This window comes from Phoca vitulina, unplaced genomic scaffold (genome assembly GCF_004348235.1).
Source record: "Phoca vitulina isolate PV1807 unplaced genomic scaffold, GSC_HSeal_1.0 scaffold18, whole genome shotgun sequence".
Lineage (NCBI taxonomy): Eukaryota > Metazoa > Chordata > Mammalia > Carnivora > Phocidae > Phoca > Phoca vitulina.
Genome location: NW_022589721.1, coordinates 13,576,933 through 13,601,692, shown reverse-complemented (window position 1 = coordinate 13,601,692; position 24,760 = coordinate 13,576,933).

Sequence of the window (24,760 nt, the reverse complement as noted above, 5' to 3'; positions counted from 1 at the left end):
TACTTCCTAAGTTAATTAATATTTCAGAAATGAATATCTTTCATGTTTAAAGCAGTAATCGTACTTCCTTTTTGTTTTGAAAATTAAATCAGAAAGTGTGCCGTGCTTAGCACTTTGCAAGTTACCTATTCCAGCTTTGCCCTGGTGGTAGACAGACATTCAAGCTGAGTCACTGAGGACTGTCTAATCATGGGACTCTTCTAAAGGGAAGGGTAAAGTCTAGGGAGTTAGTGAGGAAGAGTAGTATCAAAGGGCTAGCCCCAGCAAGGACCCGTTACCAGTCCTAGTAGGTGAGGGTTGGTTAGCTGTGCTGAGTATAATAGAGGCTTCCCTATTAGGACCTGGGGTAGAGTAGAGAGATCCAGTCAACCCATGGCAAGCTGATAAACTAGCCAAGCATATCCCACTCTTTTTCATTTTAACTTTTCTGAAAAGGGAAATCGTATTTTATTTATATATCTAGCCAAGAAATTTCTCCTAATTCAAACCTAGGAAACAGAAGTTATCACCTTCTTCATTGGACTGTCATATCATTTCCTTTTTATTTGATTTCTAGCCCTGACTGTATTTCCCCCTGCACAACTACAGGACTGTATAGTTCTAGTTTTTTTATTTTAAATGACAGGGGCCAGTGTCTTTCTCATCTGTGTATTCTCTTCAGTGCCTAACAAAATAGGTGCTCAATATTTGAATTGGAGACATAAATTTGATTTGCCCACTAGCCTTGAAGTTATTTCATTGAGTGAAAAGATAAAGGCCACAGACAAAATAACTGGGGATAAAGTAACAGTCACTCACAAGAGATGATGCAAAGCAAATGATCAATCACCTATTCATTAAATACTTATTGAACACTATTTTTGTGTCAAGTCCTCTTTTTCTAGTTTCCTATAGGGCAAGAGAAGAATACTGGCAGTCCATTCATTCATTTATTATTTTCACTAATATTTATTCATATGATCAAGGTAGGAAGCAGAAGAAAGAGCAATGTCTGGTATGGATCAAGTGTGATATGGGTTTTATTTAATCTGAGGAGGAGGGGAGATAGGGAAAGAGTGTGGTGAAATCACACAGCAGTGCATCTGACCCAGGCTAAAAGGGCATGACAATTAAGGCCAAAAAATTAATGTTTCTTGTGGAGCACAGCCCTCTCTCAGCATCCATGATTAAAAACTGAGGAAGAAAACCAACAGCATTTATCATGGAGACAAACCAACCATAACCCCCATTACCTTAACACAGAAAAAAGGCGAAAGGAGGAAGCTTCTGGGTAATTGAGGCAGAAGCAGAGAGTGAAGTATGGCTGACAGAAAACAAAGAAACACAATAACAACAAAAAATCTTCAAGATGTATAGTGAAATTTTCTGAATGGGAATAGGAACGCATTCAAAGCACTCGAAATGAGAATGTACAGGTGTACAAGAGGCAGAAATTTTGAATTGCCCAGGAGATGAGCTAGGCAGCTAATCCATTTCCAATGTCAGAGTCATTTTTAAGTACTAGAGACCCTGGTCAGTAGTTGCTTTGATAAAAGTTGTATCAGGAGAAGGTGTCCTTAAGCAAGATTTATATGCAAAACAGGTTGTGACTGCAATTAAGTAATAATGCTTAGAAACAACTAACCTGAGTCTGAGGGGTCCCCTCTCTGAGGAGAATAACTCCCTTATCTCTGGAGTGAAATGCTTTGTTAATAAATATAGTGTGGACTGGGGTTTCCCATTTACTAGTCAGCAGAATGAAGTTAAGTTTCCATCATGGAAGATGAAGCCACTCAAGGGGAACTATGAACACTCTGGTTTCTGGCCCTCTGGAGAGAATCAAATGAAAAGACTGGCCTTTTAGGGGAGGGCTAATGTCAGGAATCCCCGGCTGCTGAGGAGGGGGCAAACAAACAAATTAGCTTGGTGTAGAGCATGACCTCTGTGCCTCGAAATAGAGAGAGACTTCTAAGAACTGGCAGCTGAGCCTTCTTCTATGAGAAGCAGTGTTTCTGGAAAGAGAAAAGGCTTCAGAGCCAGGCAGACATAGGTTTGAATGCTGACTCTGACACATTCAATTGTTTTATAATTCAGGAAATGACTATCTATCTTCCAGGGCTGCTGGGAATATTAAACACAGTAAAATATTCATTTAGTCCACTTCTACTTACTTAGTACCTGCTATGCACCTAGAACAAAAGAAAAATTTTAGAAGATGCTTATGGAGATTTCAATTCAATCAGATACCACACAAGCAAGCAAATAAATGTTGGTATTACAGGTGGTAGCTGGAGCCATGAACAAAAGGATGTGCTCAATAGTAACTGCTTAGGGGTTGTGAGGGCACCACTGTACGTAAGATAAGCTTAGCTGTGAAGAAGCACATCATGGGAAAGAGTGAGGGCAACCATATTCGAAACAGAAAAATCAGGAACTGCAAAAATGCCCTGAGGAAGAAAGAGCTTGCTACACTGAAGGAATCCAAAGGAAACCAGTGTGGCTGGAAGATGAGAAGTGAAGCAGAGTAGTATAAGATGAAGTTACTGAGGCAGACACTAATCATCTCCTAGTCTGTCTTTGTTCACTCTTCACAATACCCTGATTTTGTTTGGCGCAATAGCAGATTCCCTTGGGTAAGGGTGACCATATGACACTGTTGGAGCTGATGGGGTAAGACCCAATTCCTTAGTGGAGAGTCTTTCTTTATGAAATAAAAACATTAACAAGGCCTCAAATGATAAGACTCTTGCTTTTGTTCCTTTATGTTTCTCTCTCCCTGGAACAGTGATACAGTGCCTGGAGATATAGCAACCATCTTGTAGTCATAAGGACAAAAATCACATGGTAAAAATAGTACAGAAAAAAGATAGAAGGAGCCTGGACTCTGGATGACTCTCTTGATCAGCTGCTTGGACTTTCTACTTTTGGAAAGTTGTTATATGAGAAAAATTGGTTCCCTCCTTTAATAACCCATCTTGTTGAGTTTTTTTTTTTTTTTTTGTACTGAACATATAACCATACTTCCTAATTGATATAGTTGTAAATGTCAACAGAAGTCAGACCACACAGAGCCCTATAGAACATGGTAGAGTCTGGAATTTAAAGATCTTAAGCACAGAGGCAAGAAAAAGAAATAAAAAGTATCCAAATCAGAAAGGAAGGCATGAAATTGCCTTTGTTTTCAGATGACATGATCTTATACATAGAAAACTCTGAAGACTCCACAAAACATAAACAACCTGTTAGAACCAATAAATGAATCCAGTAAAGTTGGCAAGATACAAAATCAACCTACAAAAATTAGTGGCATTTCTATACACTAAAAGCAAACTATCCAAAAAGGAAATTAAGAAAACAGTCTCATTTATAATAGCATCAAAGAGAGTAAAATACTTAAGAATAAACTTGGCCAAGGAGGTGAAATAATTTTATATTGAAAACTGTAATACATTAATGAAAGAAATTAAAGAAGACACAATAAATGGAAAGACATCTCATGTTGATGGATTGGAAAAATTAATGTTATTAAAATGTCCATACTATCCAAAGCAATCTATAGATTCAATTCTGTTCACATCAACATTTTATTTTTTTAAAGAAATAGAAAAAAAAAATTCTAAAATTTATATGGAATAACAAAAGATATAAGACAAAAGAATAACCAAAGCGATCTTGAAGAGAAGAATGAAGCTGGAGGCATTACTTCCTGATTTCAGAAACACATATTACAAAGTTACAGTTATCAAAACAGCTTGGTTCTGGCATAAAACCAAATGTATAGACCAATGGAACAAAGCAGAAAGCCCAGAATTAACCTTACACATGTATGGGCAACTGATCTTCCACAAGAGCACCAAGAACACCAACGGGGAAAAGATAGTCTCTTCGACAAATAGTACTGGCAAAACTGGAGATCCACATTCCAAAGAATGTGGACCCCTATCTCACACTATGTACCAAAAAAATCAACTCAAAATGGATTCAATACTTAGGGAATTCAGTAGATTCAATACAAAGGGAAAAGTCTTCCTGTCATTGGTGTTGGCAATGATTTCATGGAGATGACATCAAAGGCACAGGCAACAAAAGCAAAAATCAACAAGAGGGATTGCATCAAACTAAAAAGCTTCTGCACAGCAAAGAACAAAACAACAAACTGAAAAGGCAACCTATGGAATGGGAGAAAATAAGCCATGTATCTGATAATGAGTTTATTTCCAAAATATATATGCAACTCCTAGCATTCAATAACAAAAAGCAAATAACTGGATTAAAAATGGGCAAAGGACTCAGACGAACATTCCTTTAAAGAAGACAAAGAGGGACGCCTGGGTGGCTCAGTCATTAAGTGTCTGCCTTTGACTCAGGTCATGATCCCAGAGTCCTCGGATTGAGCCCCGCATCGGACTCCCTGCTCTGTGGGAAGCCTGCTTCTCTCTCTCCCACTCCCCCTGCTTGTGTTCTCTCTCTTGCTGTCTCTCTCTCTGTCAAATAAATAAATAAATAAATCTTTTTTAAAAAATAAAAAAGACAGAGAAATGGCCAACAGGTATATGAAAAGGTGCTCAATATTACTAATCATCAGAAATGCAAATCAAAACCTGTTAGGATAGCTATTATCAATATAACAAAAGATAACTAGTGTTGGTGAGGGTGCAGAGAAAAGGGAACCCTTGTACACTGTTGATAAAAATGTAAATTGATACTGATACTTTGGAAAACAGTACAAAGGTCCTCAAAAAATTAAAAATAGAACTCTCAGATGATCCAAAAATCCCACTTCTGGATATATATCCCAAAGAATTGAAATCAGGATCTCAAAGAGTTACCTGCACTCCCATGTTTGCTGTAGCATTTATTTACAATAGCCAAGATATGGAAACAATCTAAGTGTCCATTGATAGACAAGTGGATAAAGAAAATGTGGTGTATACATACAACAAAATATTATTTAGCCTTAAAAAAAAAAAAGAAGGGAAATCCTACCATTTACAGCAACATGAATGGAGGTGGGAGATATTATGCTAAATGAAATTAGCCAGACACAGAAAGACAGAAATACTGCATGATCCCATGTATCTGAGTTATCTAAAATAGTCAAATTCATAGAAGCAGAGAATAGAATGGTGATTTGTAGGGGATGGGGCTGGGGGAGATGGGGTGTTGCTGTTTAATGGGTATAAAGTTACAGTTACACAAGATGCATAAATTCTATAGATCTGTTGTGTAACATACTGCCTATAGTTAACAGTATGGTGTTGTGCACTTAAAACCTTGTTAAGAGTGTAGATCTCATGTTAAGTGCTCTTGCGCCTGACCCCCTGGTTGAAAAAAGATAAAGCAGGGCGCCTGGGTGGTTCAGTCAAGGTTAAGAGTCTGCCTTCAGCTCGGGTCATGATCTCAGGGTCCTGGGATAAAAAAAAAAGCAAAACAAGGGAACACAAGAAATCATTTCAAGATGATGAATATCTTTATTATCTTGATTGTGATATTATCATAGGTATATGCCTATGTCCAAATATAAATAAAAATGAACACATTAAATATGTGCAATTTTTGTATATTAAGTAAAATCAATGAGGCTGAAAAAAGAAAATAAAAAATTTTCATTAAAAAAAGCAACCAATTGCATATTTTAGATTTTTAATAGAAGATGAATACTACTATTAAATAGTTAATATATGTATATTTTATGTTGGTTTAGAAAAAAAACTTAGATCAAATTTTCGTACTACTACAAATATTTTTTTTTTCTCTAAACCCTTCTCCATTATCCTTTCCAAAAGCAAAATCTCAGAAAATTACCCATAATGTACTTTGGGTCAAGAAGAGTGTATCATGCTACATTAGTTGCCAGTGATTAAACTGACACCATCTGGTCCGAAACAAATTATCTTTGATGTCAAAAGAGCAAAGACAGCAGGAGTCATATTTAGTGTGCTGGAAACTTCTATGTGTCCATCCACAAAAGGCTGCTGAGGTTGAGAAAGCGGAATCCTAATAGAGTCACAAACAGCTCACAGTCCTAGGATTGTCTGGGAAGCCCAGTCAATGGAAGGGAACACAGCTTGCCCTCTCAGGAGAAATCCCTGCCCTCTAGGTGAGAAGGGGGAAAGCTGCATCTCTCCTCTGACCCTTTGCACAGACAGCCCTCAAGTGGGATTTGTGCCACACGGAGCGAAGTGGAGGCCTTAATCTGCAGAGTTAAAATGTGAGGCCTCCAGGATTTACACTGGGATTCTGGTCAGGCTCTAACAACTCCGAGGCCCACTGGCTTTAGAGCAGTCTGGAGCAGGCTCTGTTTCCCTGTTTAGGGTGGTTGCAATGGTTTCAAACATCATTTAGTTGAATTTTTAATAAATAAATAACCTCTTCTGCTGTTTATTGTGCATGTGCAGTGTCCCATTTTTGCATCAGAAATCTCTGACTTCCAAGAACTTCACTTTCAAGTCACCGGAATCATGTCTCACTCTGAGCAGTTGGTCAAACATGCCTAAACTCCCCGGTGGGACTCTGTTGGCCTGTGCCCCATCATTCACACTTATGAGAGTGTCCGAGTTTTGTACATGGGCAGAAGTACACACCAAATCATAGACGAATCTTAGATGGAGGTGAAGCACATATTAGACTTTGCTCCTCCCAGTAGCCCATTTTATTTATTTATTTATTTATTTATTTATTTATTATTTTCAAAACTTTTTTTTAATTTAAATTTTAAAGATTTTATTTATTTATTTGACAGAGAGAGACACTGCGAGAGAGGGAACACAAGCAGAGGGAGCGGGAAAGGGAGAAGCAGGGAGCCCGATGCGGGGCTCGATCCCAGGATCCTGGGATCATGACCTGAGCGGAAGGCAGACGCTTAACGACTGAGCCACCCAGGTGCCCCTAATTTAAATTTTAGGTAGTTAACACAGTGCAATATTGTTTTCTGGAGTAGAACTCAGGGATCATTATTTACATACAACACCCAGCGCTTATCATAACAAGTGCCCTTCTTTTTTTTTTTTTTAAAGATTATATTTATTTGTCTCAGAGAGAGAGAGAGAGATAGAGAGCACAAGCAGGGGGAGTGGCAGGCAGAGGGAGAAACAGGCTCCCTGCTGAGCAAGGAGCTCGACACAGGACTCAGTCCCAGAACCCTGGGATCATGACCTGAGCCGAAGGCAGACACTGAGCCACCCAGGTGTCTCAAAAAGTGCCCTTCTTAATACCCATCATCCACCTAGCTCATCCCCCACCCACCTCCCTCCTTCAACCCTCAGTTTGTTCTCTACTGTTAAGAATCTCTTATGGTTGTTTCCCTCTCTCCTTTTTTTCTTTTCCCCCTTCTCATATGTTCATCTCTTTTCTTTCTTAAATTCCATATATGAGTAAGATCCTACAGTATTTGTCTTTCTCTGACTGACATATATTATGCTAAGTGAAATAAGTTGGTCAGAGAAAGACAAACACCTCCAAGTAGCCCATCTTTAAAGATCTTAGGACTGAGCAGTTAATTTTAGCTATTGGTAATCACATTCCTCTCTTGTCTCACACTTAGCACAGTAGGAAATAACTGAGTTTTGATGATCAGCTACCCTCTTGACAATTATTTTATCTCTCTCTCAGGTTAGGTCCTTCTCCTGGTTAGTACTTGGATGGGAGACTTCTCTAAATTTCTATACACTTGGCTATCCCAATTAAGATTGTCACAATAATGCTATGTAAGAACCTTTGCAAAACTTAATACCTCAAAACAGCAAGCATTACTATTTCTCACAAGTCTATGGGTTATCTGGGAAATTTTCCTGTCTGGGTTTGGATGACCTTGGTTGGCCTCACAGCTGACTCTGCAGTTAGCTGGTGGGTTGGCTGGGAAACACTGGTCTAGAAACAATACAACCTAACTTGGCCTTTTCTCACATGACTAGTGAGTTCTTCATCTGAGATGACTAGGTTGACTGCTCTGCTCCATGTGTCTCATTCTAAGAAGACTAGCCTACAAAAAGGAGGAAGAAAGAGAGCGGAAATCTACAAGACCTAAACTTTGAGCTAGCCTTCCTTCATTTCCACTACATTCTGTTGACTAAGGCAAGCCACAAATTAGTTCAATTTCAAGAGTTGGAGGGAAAGACTCCACCTTGTCATAGAAGATATGGAACAAATTTATCATAAAGGGTGTGGTTACCATAAACCATATATGCTACTATTGGTAAAGTTATTCTTTCGTGCACTGGAAGCCTTTACAATTATCTTTCATTTAGAGGTTAAAAATATTTTTCAATACTGAACTTTTAGCTTATTTTGACTTTAAAGGTGACTCTCAAGAATGGGACTTACAAATTCCCAAGGCTCACAGTTTGTTAGACCCCAGAGTGGAGCATCCTGATACTGCTAAATAAGATTCAGATTATGCACAGTGGATCAGACTGCCAGGGCCTTAAGAGAGATAACTGCTAACCCAACCAACAGCTTCTAGCCTTCAACTCCTGCATTTGAGCAGGAGTGCTCATAGTGATTTAAAGAAACAATACAACCTAACTTGGCCTTTTCTTCGTTCTTGGTCTTCTCTTTCAATGTTTGTATATATAAAATACAAATATAAAGTGTATTTAAATATACTTAATTATATATATTTAAATGTATTTATATAAAAATAAACATAAGCATAAAAATATATTTATATTATAAATATTTACAATAAATATATATGTAAATTTTGAATGTTTAGGTACAGTATAAAGGGGTGTTTGTGGAAGACTGCCTCCCATCTCTGACCTAGTTGAGAAGAGATGTAGAAATACTGTTTGTGAGTTATAAAATTTATAAGGCAAATTTATAAAAACTATATAAATGTATTTATATTAGACATCCTATATGTGTATATATATACGTATATATACACACACAACACATGCATGTATACATGTTTTGTTTGTATATATATATTTGCTATATATGTATGTGTATATATATCCGTGCACATATATATTTACATGTATCATAAACACACCTCTGTAAATTACCTACAATGGTGGCAGAAACTGCTAAATATAAATTTTTGGCTGAGATTTTGCTGAGATAAAGGATTATCTGGGGGTACCTAGGTGGCTCAGTCTGTTAGATGCCTGCCTTCGGCTCAGGTCACAATCCCGGAGTCCTGGGATCGAGCCCTGCATCGGGGTCCCTGCTCATCTGGGAGCCTGCTTCTCTCTCTCTCTCCTCCCTTCTCTTGCTCTCTCTCTCTCTCAAATAAATAAATAAAATCTTAAAAAAAAAAAAAAAGATTATCTGTAAGATTAAGTAAAAGTCAGCATGACAGTGGGTCCCAAGTCCTGAGAAGGTGAGCAGGGAAGCCCTACAAGCAAATAAGGCAAATCTGACCCTAACCTGAATCTGGTACCTGGAATAGGTATTAAAGACTTGGGTCAATCCCTTTATCATCATACCCATGCCCAGTTGAGTAGATTAAAATTCCAAACAGTGAAAAATAAAATAAGATTCCAAACAAGCCATCCAAGATGAAAAACATGTGTATGTCCCTGTACCTGGAAATTCCGCAAGAAAGACCTTTTTTGCCTATGAACCTGAAGCTGCTTTGATCTATCCTGTCATCAGGAGGAAGGGCCTCCTCTTGATAGCTACCAGTAGGGTTTGTCAGAGGGCAGGGATAACAACCATCTCTAAAAATGTTCATCATACCTCTGTCTTTGTTCTCCCCTATCCCCAATAGCCCGGAGTCAAAATTGCCTCGTGCAAAGAAAGGTAATTTTGGAAATCAGACTCCAAACAGGAGCCTTTATGTTTCTTCATAAAGATCTATTATATGTGTGTTTATATACTTTATGAAGTGAATTATTGAGAGCATGCAGTATAATATGAGAAACTCACAAAAATTTTGCTTCCTGCTGACTTGCTAGTTGGTGAAGCTGAGCTTTTTGGAAACTTAAAAAGCAAACTAATTTGCAAAATGGATAGCAAGGGCTTCTTTGTGATTCTCAAGCATAATTTTCAATTTACAAGTCTTTCATCGGTCCTCACTTTTCATCTGCCCTTCTTCCCTTCAATGTTATTTGAACCACCATGGTTCCATCAGCATGAAGATGCTAAAGAATTGCCGGAAGTCTTCCCTATGGGGTACAGAATCATCTATTCAGATGTTTTAATGTACTATTAATTGTAGGACAGCAGTCTCTGGTACCTGCCCTATGTCGTGTGGATTGGGGAAATTCAATCAGCTCAGGGTTAACTTGAAATAAGAATAGTAGTACCAATAGTAGTAATAATACTAGTACATAGTAGCCACCATGTGATCACTTTATATACATTGTCTCACTAAATCCTGTGACAATCTGTAAGTTAGTCCTTTTAAAAGCTAAAGAAACTGAATCCAATTTTCAAAACCACACCTAACACATGGCAGAGGTAGGAATGAACTCAGGGCCATCTGACTCCAAAGTTCCTGCTCTTAACTACTTCTCTATACTGTTCCTAGAGAAACTGAAATCATGCTGACTTGCATATTGTACAAGTGCTGGGCTGAAGCCACTGGGCCAAGATGATCGGTGGCTTTACCTACGGATGCTCAAGCCTAGCTCATAAGGAACCCACAGTTTACAGGACAGGCCAAACGCTGATAAAGGAGATCCACACAGCCAACTTGCAGCAGCACAATGCAGCCTAGTCCCTTTCTCGGCAGAAAGACACACGGGTGTATCTGGTAACTCGAGATAGGCTGACCCTGAGCAGAAAGCATTTTAACAGCTCCCGGGGCAAAGGAGCAGAGCAGAGTGACAGAGGACACACAGCAGTTGGCACAGCTGCTTATCAGGAATGTGGCACAGAGAGGTCAGGTACTGCACTCCTAGCCTTGGGCATTACCAGCACTGATAATTATAAGTCACAACACCCCTGAAGTGTCAACTTCTAGTCGAGTTCATACATATGACACGTACATTTGTAAGAGCGAATCCTTGTTCTTTTACAGAATAACCGATCTTTTTTATTATTTTCAGTTAAATGATTTCTGCATGCTTTCTGTTAGATTCAATATGTTTCAGCCACTGGCTTCTGTCTTTGAAGATTGTAGAATTTCGTGGGGAGATAGGCACATGAACAGCTACTGGACTCTATTTAAAAAATAGTGGAGAAGTAACATAATCGAGTATTTTTTAAAAACCACATTGCTGAGTTATGATTTTCATGCAAATAGCTGTATATATTTAATGGGTATGACTCAATGAGTGTGGAGATAAGTAAACACCCAGGAAACCATGGCAGCAATCTAGCCATAAACTTATCCATTACCTCAAAAAGTTTCTACAAAGACTCGTGAAATCAGGCCCATATTGATAAACTGCAAACCAGGTTTATTATTGTGTAACACGAGGTACCAACCATTACCCACGGTAGGCTTGCCTTTATTCATTCATTTATCCAATATTTCTTCAGCCTATATTAGATGTCACTGATTGCGTTCATCACTGGCAAATATTTACAGTCAATATAGGGTGGAGGAAGAGACATTTTAAAAGTGCAGAAAATCTACGTTTAATTATAAATGTGATTGGTGCTACAAAGGAGGAGTTCAGGATGCTTATAGGGGAGTGCAATATAGGGGATCTAAGCCAGGCCTAATTGTGTGTCATTTAAGTCAAGATTGAATGCAAATTTAGCCCTTATTCTGTAAGGAAGAAGGTGGGAATTTTCCAAGCAGAGGATTAGAATATGCCAAGTCCCTGAAGGAGAAAGTTGGGACATCTGATGAGTGGGAATGTGGCTGGAGTAGAATAGGAAGAAGGAAGAGAGGTGCCGCATGAGACTGTAGAGATGGGTCAGGGAAGACCTCGTCAACTGTAGTTTGCATTTCAGATTTTATTCTAAGAGCACTTAGAAGTTACGTGACGGACTTTAAGGTGGGATGTGACATAATAGCAACATGCCAGGAATCCTTCTAAGTACTTTATATGTGTCAACTCTACAACCCTACCAGGTGGATAGTTTTCTGTCTTCCCCCTCTTTTATAGATGGGGAAGTTCAGCCTTACAAATTTCAGTAACTGATGTTAGACAACCAGCATAAAGCTGAACTGGGATTAACGCCCGGGGCAGTCTGGCTCCAGATTCCCAGAGCTGTTACCTGACGCTGCCTCTAATGATTAGCTTTGTGTTTCGGAGGAGAGTGGATTGATGAGCGTGTTCCATACATCAGTTATATCAGTTGGCTACATGAGTGAATGAAAGTAGACTACGATTCCAAGAAGAAATCACTAGTCATCTATCTGCCTTGGGTATGTACTGCTGGAAGAGGCCTTTTGACAAATGTGAACATCACTGGCAGAAGTACTTTCTGCACCTATAAGACGTTTTGCACTTACAAGGCTCTGCAAAAATGGGAAGCAGTCCATATTTCAGCAACTTCCATCAAGCTGTCATATACCTTCCCTGCGTTTCTGGCCTTATAGCAAGCCTTGGATTAATATCTTCTTTACTTAGTGGAAGTTTCCCCCACCCCTCACACCTGCCCAGCCATCCTGTAGTCTGCTCCTGATGGTACAGTCTAATTACCTTAATGTGAGATGCACAAGGTCAAACCCAGATCTTGGGCTCTTGCGTGGTTGTGAATCATTTAGCAGCTACAACCAACCTTTAATGATGTCTAGAAAGTATTGAAAGTTTGGACTTTTTCTTTCCCTCGAATGACATGTACAAGAGAGCAGTGATTACCTTCATATGCAAAGGTGTCTTTTTTGAAGTTCTAAAGAAAAGTCTGCCTCACCCAAATCCACAGTATGAGAAACAAGAGGAATACAGTGGAAAAAGCTAATCATAAATTTTGTTTTGTGTATTTTTTGCATATGGAAAATTCAGAGACTATAGATGTAGAACTCTACATTAAGTATATATTAATTAAGCATTTTAAGCCATTGAAGGTGATTGTTTTTCAAAGTTTATTTTTTAAAATAAGTAATAGAGGGGCTCCTGAGTGGCTCAGTTGGTTGAGCTCCCAACTCTTGACTTCAGCTCAGGTCATGATCTCAGGGTGGAGAGATGGAGCCTCGCATTGGGCTCTGCACCCAGTGGGGAGTTGGCTTGTCCCTCTCCCTCCCACTTTTCCCCTTCCCCTCTGCCCTCCCCCCTCACATACCCTCAAGCTCACTCGCTCTCAAATAAATAAATAAAATCTTTAAAATAAAATAAGTAATATATTCACAACACAAACACAATTTTCCACCCAATCTACTAAAAAAATTATATACATATTTACATACATATAAAATTCTAGGTCCCCATTCTTTAAACAGAATAAATTGATGCCTATTTAAGACAAACGAATTTCTTCTTTGGGGCCTGCTTGAGATTCTCTCTCTCCCTCTCCCTCTGCCCTTCCTCACTGCTCACTTGTGCTCATTCTCTCTCTCTTTCTCCCCCCCCCCGCAAAAAAAGGAGTACTTTACTTTGAGTCTTCTTACTCCAGCCCCTACCTTACCACCTCACCTTCTATGACTACCAAGCAGTTTTTCCCCTTTGGTGCCAAATGAGGGAATCGAAGCCTCCCTCTTGCCCCTCAAGTTATATTTTCATGCTATGCATGTAGCCATGATGAGAAATAAGGAATATAGAATAAAGTTTTAGAGCATGTGTTTGGTAATGACACAAACCTGGGTTTGAATCTATGATCTCTTACAAGCTTTGGACCAGTCATTTCACCCCCCTGAGCTGTTTCCCATCTGCAACATGGAGGATATCATATGTACATCATGAAGTTTGTTGAGGGTTAAATAGGAAAATGTATTTAATTTCTTATCCCAGTACCTGACACCTGGCTAGCTACTGTTATCATTATTATTGACATTATATCAATAGTATATTGCTGTCATGATTATCATTTATAATGAGGAAAAGGTTGGACCCTGTTCTCTCCCTCTAGCAGCCAGTTCAAGACAGTACCTGACCCCTGTCCAAGACCTTGGAAGAGATATGCCAAGCTTGAGCTATTAATGCTATTTTGGTTATTTAATATTCACTGAGCACTGAGAAGGTACAGCATTCATGGGGGCAACCTCTCCAGCTCTCGGAGCTGGGAGCCGAGAGCTGGCTGGGTGTGTGGCTGGGAACAGCACAGCCAAAAAAGACCATCTGGCCCAGTGCAGTCAGGGCTCCCAGGAAACCCGTGGGGCCTCTGACTAAACCGAATAATTTGGCTTCTAATCAATTTAACATTTAAATTCTCCAAGCCCTCCTGTCTAAGATGCTAATTTCTCATAAAGAGGCCTGTGCTGTATAGGGGCCTGCATCAGTCAGCTGCTGCTTTTTCTTCCGCCCCGTCTCACTCCTGTCCGCTGTATTGATCCACTGGAAAACAGACACTTTTGCCTTATAATAAATCAAAATCCTAATTTGAATAAACACCACTGCCAAACCCTCACTTTAAGAGGCCTAAACACATTTGGGAGTTTATGGCTTTGCCACTCAAGTAATATTTCTAGAAGAGATGCCAGATTCCCTTTCTTGTTAGGGAAGTGGGCTGGCTTTCTCTGGCCAACCGTTCCTTCTAGAACCACCCAGTCCTCGACCTCCAATGCCTCCAAAAATTGTTTGAAGGCCGAGGGTGTCCTGAATTCCAACATAACATCAGTGCAGAAGCTGTGTCCTCCAACATGTTAATTAGTAACAGGATTCTATTCTAAGTCACAAAATGCATCCCGTAATTGCTTTCTTTATTACCTGCTTCAGCCAGGTAAATGGCACTCCAGGAAGTCTGACTGTGTCCAGTTTCCCACAGCAAGTTAAGCAAAACCTCCTATTAAAATCCTGTGTTATAAATTTGACTTACAGTGCCCGGGGGAAACTTCAGATCAGACCCTCTGCCTCATTTTCCACTGAACTACTTTGCGTTCCTCAAGTATAGTGTCAGGTGTGTAAAAGCTGCCCAGTCAATGTTTGCTGAACAGAGTGCAATAACTACTACCTAAAGACTTATTTCTCGGTTTAAATGGATTTGTATTTGCAACCTCATGGTCAAGTGGTCTTACAGGAAGACCTCAATAAGCAATTCTCCACAATTCAGAGAAGCAAATAGTCATTGTGTATACGACTGCACGTGTTTTAGATATGTTGAAGGTTGGGGAGCTATACTCCCATGAAAAGAGGCAAATCTATATAATACAATTTCTACAAGATGGCGCCATGCAGTAATCATTACAGTTAGTAGTAGTAGTAGTAATAATAATAATAATAATAATAATAGCCACTGATTATATGATAGTTTACAGTCTACAAAGTGCTTTGCCTGTGATTTCCCATTTGATCTCCATAACAAGTACAGGGGTTAAAAAGGTCAAGAAGAACTCTTATCCCCATTTTACTTGTAGGGAGACAGCTCCAGAGTTGGCTGTGCATGATTTGCAATGACAGAATTGGCTCTGTGGACACCAGTCTTGTTACACTTGCTACCCTCTATTCCCATCTGCTCCCCGCACTCCACTTCCCAAGGGCTCAGGCAGGGATCCATGAGCCACTCCTACATTTTAAATGTTAATATATTGCAGGGCACCTGGGTGGCTCAATTGGTTGAGCATCTGGCTCTTGGTTCTGGCTCAGGTTATGATCTCATGGGTCAGGGGACGCAGTCGAGCCTTGAGTTGGTCTCTGAGCTCAGTGGGGAGTCTGCTTGAAGAATCTCTCCTTCTGCCTCCCTCCCCAGTTCTCTCTCTCTCAGATAAATAAATCTTTTTTTAACAAATTAATATATTCCATAATTATTTGTTCAATAAACAGTCCTGTGAGTACTTAGATGCTAGGCATAAGGATGGGTTCTAGGGGAGGATAAAAAGCTAAATAAGAGAAAGATCACTGCTTTTGAGATACTTGAAACCTAACTGGGAAAGTCAAATTTGTAAATAAATATTTTTTTTGTGGAATGTGATAAATGCCTACAAAGTGTTAAATAAGCAAAGAAGGTAGAGGATCTAACTCTTCTGAGGGTGGAAGTCAGAGAAGCTTTGGAGAGAGGTGATCTTTGGCAAGGCCTTAGAGGACGAATAGGAGTTTGTATTTTCTTTTAGTTTTGTTGAGATACAACTGACATATAATATTGTATAAATTTAAGGTATATAACATAATGATTGGTATATATATAGTGAAATGATCATCACAGTGAGTTAACATAGACGCAAATTTTTTTTTTCTTATGATGAGAACTTTTAAGATCTACTGTCTTAGCAGTTTTCAAATTTACAATACAGGATTGTTAACTATGGTCACCATGCTGTATATCACATCCCTGGAATGTATTTATCTTATAACTTGGAGTTTGTAGAATATGAGTTTTTAAGGAGGAGGAGAAGAGAAGGAAGGTATTTCAGATAGGAGAAGTGAGCCCTAGTGCGAGCCATGAACCAGTAATGGCCATCTGTGAACAGATGAGGAGCTCAGTGTGCTACGAGTATAGGATGCTTGGGAAGAGTGATAGTGGATGAAACTGGAAAATGAAATCAAGTCAGGTGACCCCATACTGAGAAGTCTGGTTTTTAATCCTGTGTGTAATGTATTTTCTCAGAACTAAATTTTTGGAAAGGCACAAGGTTTATGCACAAGTATTATACCTGTGTACTTGCTTAATAAACTTTAAAATTCCTCCTCTGGACAGAGGCCAAGATTGTCCCAGATCAGGTGTGGATAGGAAATGGGCCTTGAAGTTCATAGTGGGGATTGTCTGGGTACCATGGCTTTTCCCAGGTGGCTGCCTGAAGGAAAAGGACAGCTTCTGCAGACCCATTGGAGGAAACCATACTATCATAGCCAAAAAGGAAAGATAGCCAAGTATGGGTTTATTTATTATTATCTTGTTTAAATGGTGGGGATAGCAGATAGGAGAAGGGTTCCAAAGAAGAGATGCATCTCAGGAGCATGAAGATGAGATTAACTAGTTATCTTGTCCCCCACCTCCACCTGGTGATTCTTCTGACACCGATCATGGGTTGTATTGCCCTGAGAGTGGTGCTTCACTGTGTGTGTGTGTGTGTGTGTGTGTGTGTGTGTGTGTGTGTGTGTGTTAGAAGCAAAGAATTTCTTTACAAGGGGTTTTGGGGCACTTGGTCAATCTTTGATCAATTTGTTTGAAAATGTGTTTTGCCAAAACATACAAACCTGCCAAAGGGCAGCATGCCAAGCTTCTGCGGCAGTTTCTCCTACCCTGTGGAGAGCTTTGCACTTACTAACATTCCAGTTCCTCACCACGGCCTACAAGACTGACCCATTCCAGCCCATCTTGTCCCCCTTCCCCTAGGCTTGCTCACAATGCTCAGGCACAGCGACTTCCTTTCTCTTCCTCAAGCACGTCAAGTTCTTCCTACCTCGGGCCTTTGCTCATGCTGGCCTCCCTTCACCTCTGCCCCTTTGCATGGCTGGCTCCTTCTTGATGTTCAGCCTCAGCCCGTAAGTCATCTACGCATAAAGGACCTATGTGACCATGCTGTATGCTATGCTGTGACCTCCCTCTAATGCAGCCCCACTCATTACCATATCCTCTGGTTTGATTTTCTTCTTACCACTGCTAACTTTAAACAGAATGAAGAGCAATCTTATTTTAGTTAAAAAATGAGTTTATTTGGGCATAACAGAGGAATTGTAATTCGGGAAAAGCAAGCTATGGTGAACCATAGGAAAGTCTGAAGAGACAACGGGAAGGTCAGCTTTTACTAGGTTTTAGGAGAAAATTGGGGAGGGTTATTCTGAACAAAAGTTTATTAGAGAGCAAGAGTTTGAGGTTGTGTGGCTTCTGGTTGGCTGCTGGTGGCAGGTCCTGCATTGTTGCTGGGGCAGGGAGGGATCTTTCTGCCTTTTTGTAAAGGCAGGAGAGGAAGTCCTATGTGAAAAGGGCCCCCCCTTGTTGAAATATTTCTCATCTTCCTCCTTCCTGTTGGTTTTGCAGGCCACGTGCATGAGGTCTCCCACTTCAGGGCTTTTTGACTCCATTTTAATTCTTAATTTATTTTCGTACCATTTATAGATATCTGAAAATTTCTCATTTAAGCCTTTATTTATTGGTCTGTTGCCTATATTCCCCATCAGAGAGTGAGTGTCATGGTCACTCCTGGATGCCCATGCCTACCACAGAGCCTAGCACATCCTCGGCAGCCACTAAACGCTCATTAAATAAACAAGTGGATGAAAAAGCAGAGACAGTTTGGGGGTGACTTAAATTCTGCCCTACGTTAGCATTAGTATTTCAAATACCCAATTTCTATTTGACATCACTAAGCATAGAGGGAAATGCCATCTCTTCTTATGCTTGCATCACGTTATTTCAATGTCCCCCACCCAGAATGTGTGTAACTTGTAAATCAGTTTTCCTTTATTATCCCCAACCTCTTACCCTTCTTTCTTACCCCATACCCCATCCTCCACCCCATATCTCTCCAGTCTCTTAGTCTAGTCTGTTTGGTACATGAAAGGAGAGGGATTTATACTTATCTTGTGTACCCTTATTTATGTTGGGCATTTTATATGCATTATCTCAGTGCAATTTGCTTAAATACTGTCCAAATATTGTCAGACCCTACAAAATTGCATTATAACCTCCTCTTTTTTTGGAAGCTCCTTTTTCCCTTCTATTTTTCCATTTCCTATTTATTTCCACCAACTCCTTAAAATACTTGTGTACTCAACAGAATGAATCTAATTTTTAAAGGTCCCCTGATATGGGCCAGAGATCTTTTCCTGGCATATTTTGATCATTGAATACTCCAAGTGAGTCCATTAACCTTTCATTTAAAATACAGAACCCATACCTTCTATGACACTGCATCAAAAGCAGAGATCTAGTTCACAGAAAGAAGAAACTTTTTATGTTCTCAGTCTATGCTATGTGCAGGTCGCAATGAGGATGTCACATTAGTTACCTAACAATCGCAACAGCCTTGTGATATAGGTGGCAGTATTCAGTATCCTCATTTATTATGAGAAACTTTACTTCATGATGTAGCCAAAACCATGCAACTAGAAAAATGTACTGGATTAGAACCAGGGGTGAGTGAATCCAAGGCTAGAATTTAAATGTGCATATCTAGTGTTTAAAACAAAACATATGAAAGAATTAAATGCTTCATCATCTTATTAATGATTATTAAAGTCTGCTGGACAAGAGTATATTACTCTGGATAAGATAATTCACTGAATACTGTTCTGTGCTAGGCCGTGTGCTAGGTGTTATTATTCATCATAAATATGATGAATAGGGAGGGAAACAGACATAATACAAAGAGACAAAGGCAAAAGCACAGGCACATATCTGGTTGAAAGGGTAGCACTGAAGATGGAATAATTGGCATTGGGTGGAATGTCAGGAAAGCTTTCCAGATGAGGGACCATCTGAGCAGGTTCGCCTCAAAAGAGAAAAATAATAACGAAAATTTACTGAGAACTTACTCTGAGTAGCAGCTTGTGCTAAGTGCTTTAATCCTCGCAACTCATTTAATCCTCATGACGGCCAAAATAAAGTGGGTATTATTAATCCATTTATCAGTGATGGAACAAAGACTTCGGTCAGTTGAATAGCCTTCCCATGGTCAGAGAGCCACTTTGTCAATCAGGGTCCAATGAGACCACATTCATTATTCTCTATTATTTTATATTTCACATAAATATTTTAACTAGGTATTGAAGAACTGGAAGGCAAAAAGAGAACATTAAAATATAAAACACAGACCTGCAGAAAGCAGCTGACACTCCTAGGACTTGGGAAGGTAATAGAAATCAGAAGCTTGGAGAAGTAAACCCCCATGGAACTAAAACTCTGTCCCATGAGGAGGAGGCACTGAGCAATTGATGCTGGTTTCTTAGCCCGGGGTGGCCACCATGGAGCTGGGATCTAGACCTGTGAGGAGGGAATATAGCAAGCTGGTGCTTTGCTCTGAGTTTTGTGATGACACTGGTTCTGTGAGTGCTGGATAAGCTGAAAATTGGAAATACTGCTGAAACTGGAATGAACTTCCAATGCCAGGCTGAAGAAACATTGCTGGTTGACACAGATCAGGAGAAGATCAAGTAGGAATCTGACAAGCAGAAAGTCTTCTTTTCCTCCCTGTGGGCTTCTGGTCTCCCTCCAGGGCCTCTGACCAGGGAGCAGCCAGCAAAGGAGAAGTGTGGTGAACACGATCCCTACCCCAGCATCATGAAGTCATTCCACCCAATGCCCGTATAGAGAGCTGGGAGCTGAGAGACAAGGGCTTAGCACAGCCACCTGGTCATCCTCTCATCATTGCCTTTCCACTGTTCACTCTCCTAGATGACTATTTCACTCTCTCTCCTCTTGCTTTAAATCCCCTTTAAATACGTCTTCCTCCATTGTCATACTCTGTTGATAATCCTGCTTCCTCCTTCACTTAGAAAAATGAAGCAACCAGAAGAGCATGACAGGCCATCTCCATTGCATCTGCCCACCAACCCACAGAGTTCTGTTCTGGTAGAATCTCGGGTTTGTAGATAAATTACTCATGCTCCCCTAGAGCCAGTCCCAACACTTGCACAATAGAATCATTCGCCTCCTGCTTATCCATGTATACCACTCTAGAAATTCTCTCCTCTTTCTGAGTTAGTAATCCATGTGCTTACCTGTATTTCCCAGATTCCTTTCAGTTAGGTTGGGGTTAATTCTGGCCAGTGGACTCTGAGCAGAAATGAGATGTGTCAGTTTAAAGGCATTACAAGTGACAAGTTTAAGAAGTGGTTAAAAACCAGCATGTCTCTCCTCTCTCTCTCTCTCCCCCTTTACATCAGAGGCTAAATGTTCCACACGGTGCCATTATATGACCTTCATTACCATGGACACCTGTATAACTGTGTGGGGTCTACAAAACCACTACTTTTGTAACTGTAGCCCGGATTTCCCTCCTGAACTGTAGTCTCATAAACACTGTCTGTTTGACATCTTTACTTTTTTTTTTTGTTTAATAACTTGTCTAATTCCAGATTCCCAATCCTGCCCCATCCCATCCTCTCACGTTTCCCCGTTCTCTTTTTCTTTTTTTCCCAGCTTTATTGAGGTATAATTGACAAATAATAATTGTCTATAAAATGTATAATTTGACTTTTTTTGACTGTGTGAAACAATTACCATGATCAAGCTAATTAACGTCTCCATCACTTCCGTAGGTACTGTGTGTGTGTGTGTGTGTGTGTGTGAGATGAGAACACTCTTCAGGCCTGCTCTCTTAGCAAATTTTAAAGTATGTAATACAGTATTTTTTTAAAGATTTATTTATTTATTTATTTATTTATTTATTTATTTATTTGACAGAGAGAGATAGAAAGAGACAGCGAGAGAGGGAACACAAGCGGGGGGAGTGGGAGAGGGAGAAGCAGGCTTCCTGCAGAGCAGGGAGCCCGATGCGGGGCTCGATCCCAGGACCCTGGGATCATGACCTGAGCCGAAGGCAGATGTTTAACGACTGAGCCACCCAGGAGCCCCATATAATACAATATTTTTAACCATAGTCACCATGCTGTACATTAGATCTCCAGAACTTATTTATCCTGCAGAAATGGGGACTTTGTACCCTTTGACTAACATCTCCCCATTGACCCACTCCTCAGCTCCTGGCAATCACCATTCTACTCTCTGCTTTTATGAGTTCAGCTTTTTTAGATCCCACATGTAAGTGGCCTCATGCAATAGTTGTCCTTCTGTGTCCAGCTTATTTCACTTAGCATAATGCTCTCAATGTTCATCCTTGTTGTTGCAAAAGGCAAGATTTCCTTTTATTAAGGTTGAATAATATTCCTGTGTCTGTGTGTGCGTGTACATGCACCATATTTTCTTTATCCATTTATCTGTAAACAGACCACTTAGGTTGTTTCCATACCTTGGCTATTGATAGTGCTGCAGTGAACATGGGAGTGCAGATATCCCTTCAAGATACTGATTTCGTTTCCTTTGGATATATATCCAGAAGTGGGATCGGGGTTCCTGGATAATATAGTTATTCTATTTTTAACTTTTTGAGAATCTTCCATACTGTTTTCCACAATGGCTGCACCAGTTTGCATTTCTACCAACAGTGTGCAAGGGCTCCCTTTCCTCCACATCCTCACCAACACTTGTTATCTCTTGTCTTTTTTATAATAATCATTCAAACAGGTATGAAGTGATATTTCATTGTGGTTTTGATTTCATTTCCCTGATGATTAGTGGTGTTGAGCACCTTTTTGAATACCTGTTGGCTATTTGTGTGTCTTCTTTCTTTTTCTTTTTTTAAATTTTATTTTATTTAAATTCAATTAATTAACATATAGTGTATATTATATCATTACATCACGTGCCCTCCTTAATGCCCATCACCCAGTTACCCCATCCCCCCCACCTCCCCTCTAGCAACCCTCAGTTTGTTTCCTATAGTTACATGTCTTCTTTTAAGGAATATTCGGGCCCTTTGGTCATTTTTAAATCACGTTATTTGACTTTTGCTATTGAGCTATTTTAGTACCTTATATATTTTAGATATTAACCCTTTATCAGATGTATGATTTGCAAATATTTTATTTTATTCCATAGGTTGTCTCTTCATTCTACTGACTGTTTTCTTTGATGTGCAGGAGTTTTTAGTTTGATGTAATCCCACTTGTCTATTTTGCTATTACTGCCTGTACTTTGGGGGTAATATCTAAAAAATTATTGCCCAGGCTAACGTCAAGAAGCTCTTCTCCTATGTTTTCATTGAGTAGTTTTGGTGTTTTAGGTCTTACCTTTATGTCTTTAATCCATTATGAGTTGATTTTTGTACATAGTGTGGGATAGGGGTCCAGTTTCATTCTTCTGCATGTGGATCTCCAGTTTTCCCAACACCATTTAGAGACTGTCCTTTTCCAGTTGTGTGTTCTTGGCATCCTTGTCAAAGATCAGTTGGTTATAAATTCATGGATTTATTTTTGAGATCTCCATTGGTCTGTATGTCTGGTCTTATGCCAATACCATACTGTTTCAATTATTGTAGCTTTGTGATATATCTTGAAATCAGGGAGTGTGATGCCTCCAGTTCTGTTCTTGCTCAAGATTGCTTTGGCTTTTCAGGCTCTTTTGTGGTTCCATATGAATTTGAGGATTGTTTTTTCTATTTCTGTGGAAAATGCCATTGGAAATTTGGTAGGAATTGCATTGACTCTGTTGATAATGTTAGGTAGTATACCCATTTTAACAATATTAATGTTTGCAATCTCTGAACAGCTGGTATCTTTCCACTTATGTGTGTCTTCTTCAGATTCTTTCATCAATGTTATTATCATTTTCAGTGTGCAAATTTTTTCCCTTCTTGGTTAATTCTTTTCCTAAGTATGTAATCTTACCTGTTCCAGCACTAACATTCCAAGCTCATCTAATCCTCAAGTCATTGCCCAACATTTGCTATTGCATTAGAGACACTGATACCTCAGTAATTGGAGAAAGAAGTGAAGTGAAATACTTCAAGTTCTGGAATAATCAGTAAGATTGCATCAGGAAATATGACTAATTTCATTATTTGACTGCACTGAACAATACCTTTATGAAATATATTTTTCAAGGGAGAAGCAATGCAGGTGTGTTTACTTCTCAGAGTTGATGCCTAGCATTTGAGTATTAATTTTTTTCAGGATCTCCAGGGTTTAGTTATGCAGCCATTTCTTAATCCATGATAGAATCTTCTAGACTAATATAAACATACCTAAAGCAATATTGTACTTCCTGACCTTGTGTCTGACATCTAGTTGATCAATAAATATTAGTAAAATGAGTTGAAAAATGAATTACATGAGTTAACAAATTAATGAAAAGTCTTAGGGTAGGGGATTAGTAGTATTCTTCAAAATCTATATATGGAAATGTCTCTACTATTGTGCAAATGTTTATATCCAGGTAAAACATTCTCCATCGTTATAGTATAAGGGATAAATTCCAGAGTATTTAAAAGCGATCAAAATAATAATTATGATAAGAGGAAGGAGGAGGAAAGGAAGAGGAGAGGAGAGGGTAAGGGAAAGGAAAGAAGGAGAAAGGTAGAGGAGGAAGAGGAAAACAATTATATGTCCTCATCAACTGTGCTTGATCATAGTGCCTCCCTCAGAATTTTCTCTTTAGTCAACATTAAAGATGATCTAATCTAAGACCCTAAAGAATCTTCTTTATAGCTTTGTGTTTGTAAAGGATTAAAGATTGAATGGAAAGAGAATCTGCTTCTTGTTTATGAATTCAGAGCTTACTGAGCCAAGGAAATCTGAACTGTCCCTTCCCATTTCAAATTCATACAAGGTGCTGAACTCTGTGAGAAAGTAGAAACTAGAAAAGGACACTTCATCTTTCTAGGCCATTAATTATTCATAGAAAGTATTGCTCTGAAGAAATGTCAACACAGGGGACTCATATTTTTTTGACTGTAGACTTCGGCCACGTCAAAGACAAATGTGGAGTGGAGAATGGGACAGTAACAGAAATTCTTGTTCATCATTTGCATGTATATGCCAGATAAAATCCATTCTTCATCTCTGAAAAAAAAATAAGAGAGGAGATGGAAAAGAAACAGGGTATTAGCTTATTAAGTGCCTACAGTCTCATGTGAAGAATGCAGTTCAACTTCAAGCAAGACCCCAAAGTCACATCTGATCCTGATTCTTTTGTACAGGTTAACTCACCGTGGTTTATAATATCTTCAGTACAACCGGTGCCCTTTCTTCTTCCGTAATACCCCCAAAACCTCCTAAATTCTACAATCTAGGGAAATAACACTTGAAGGGACCATTGGACTGTGTACAACAACCACATGGCTTCA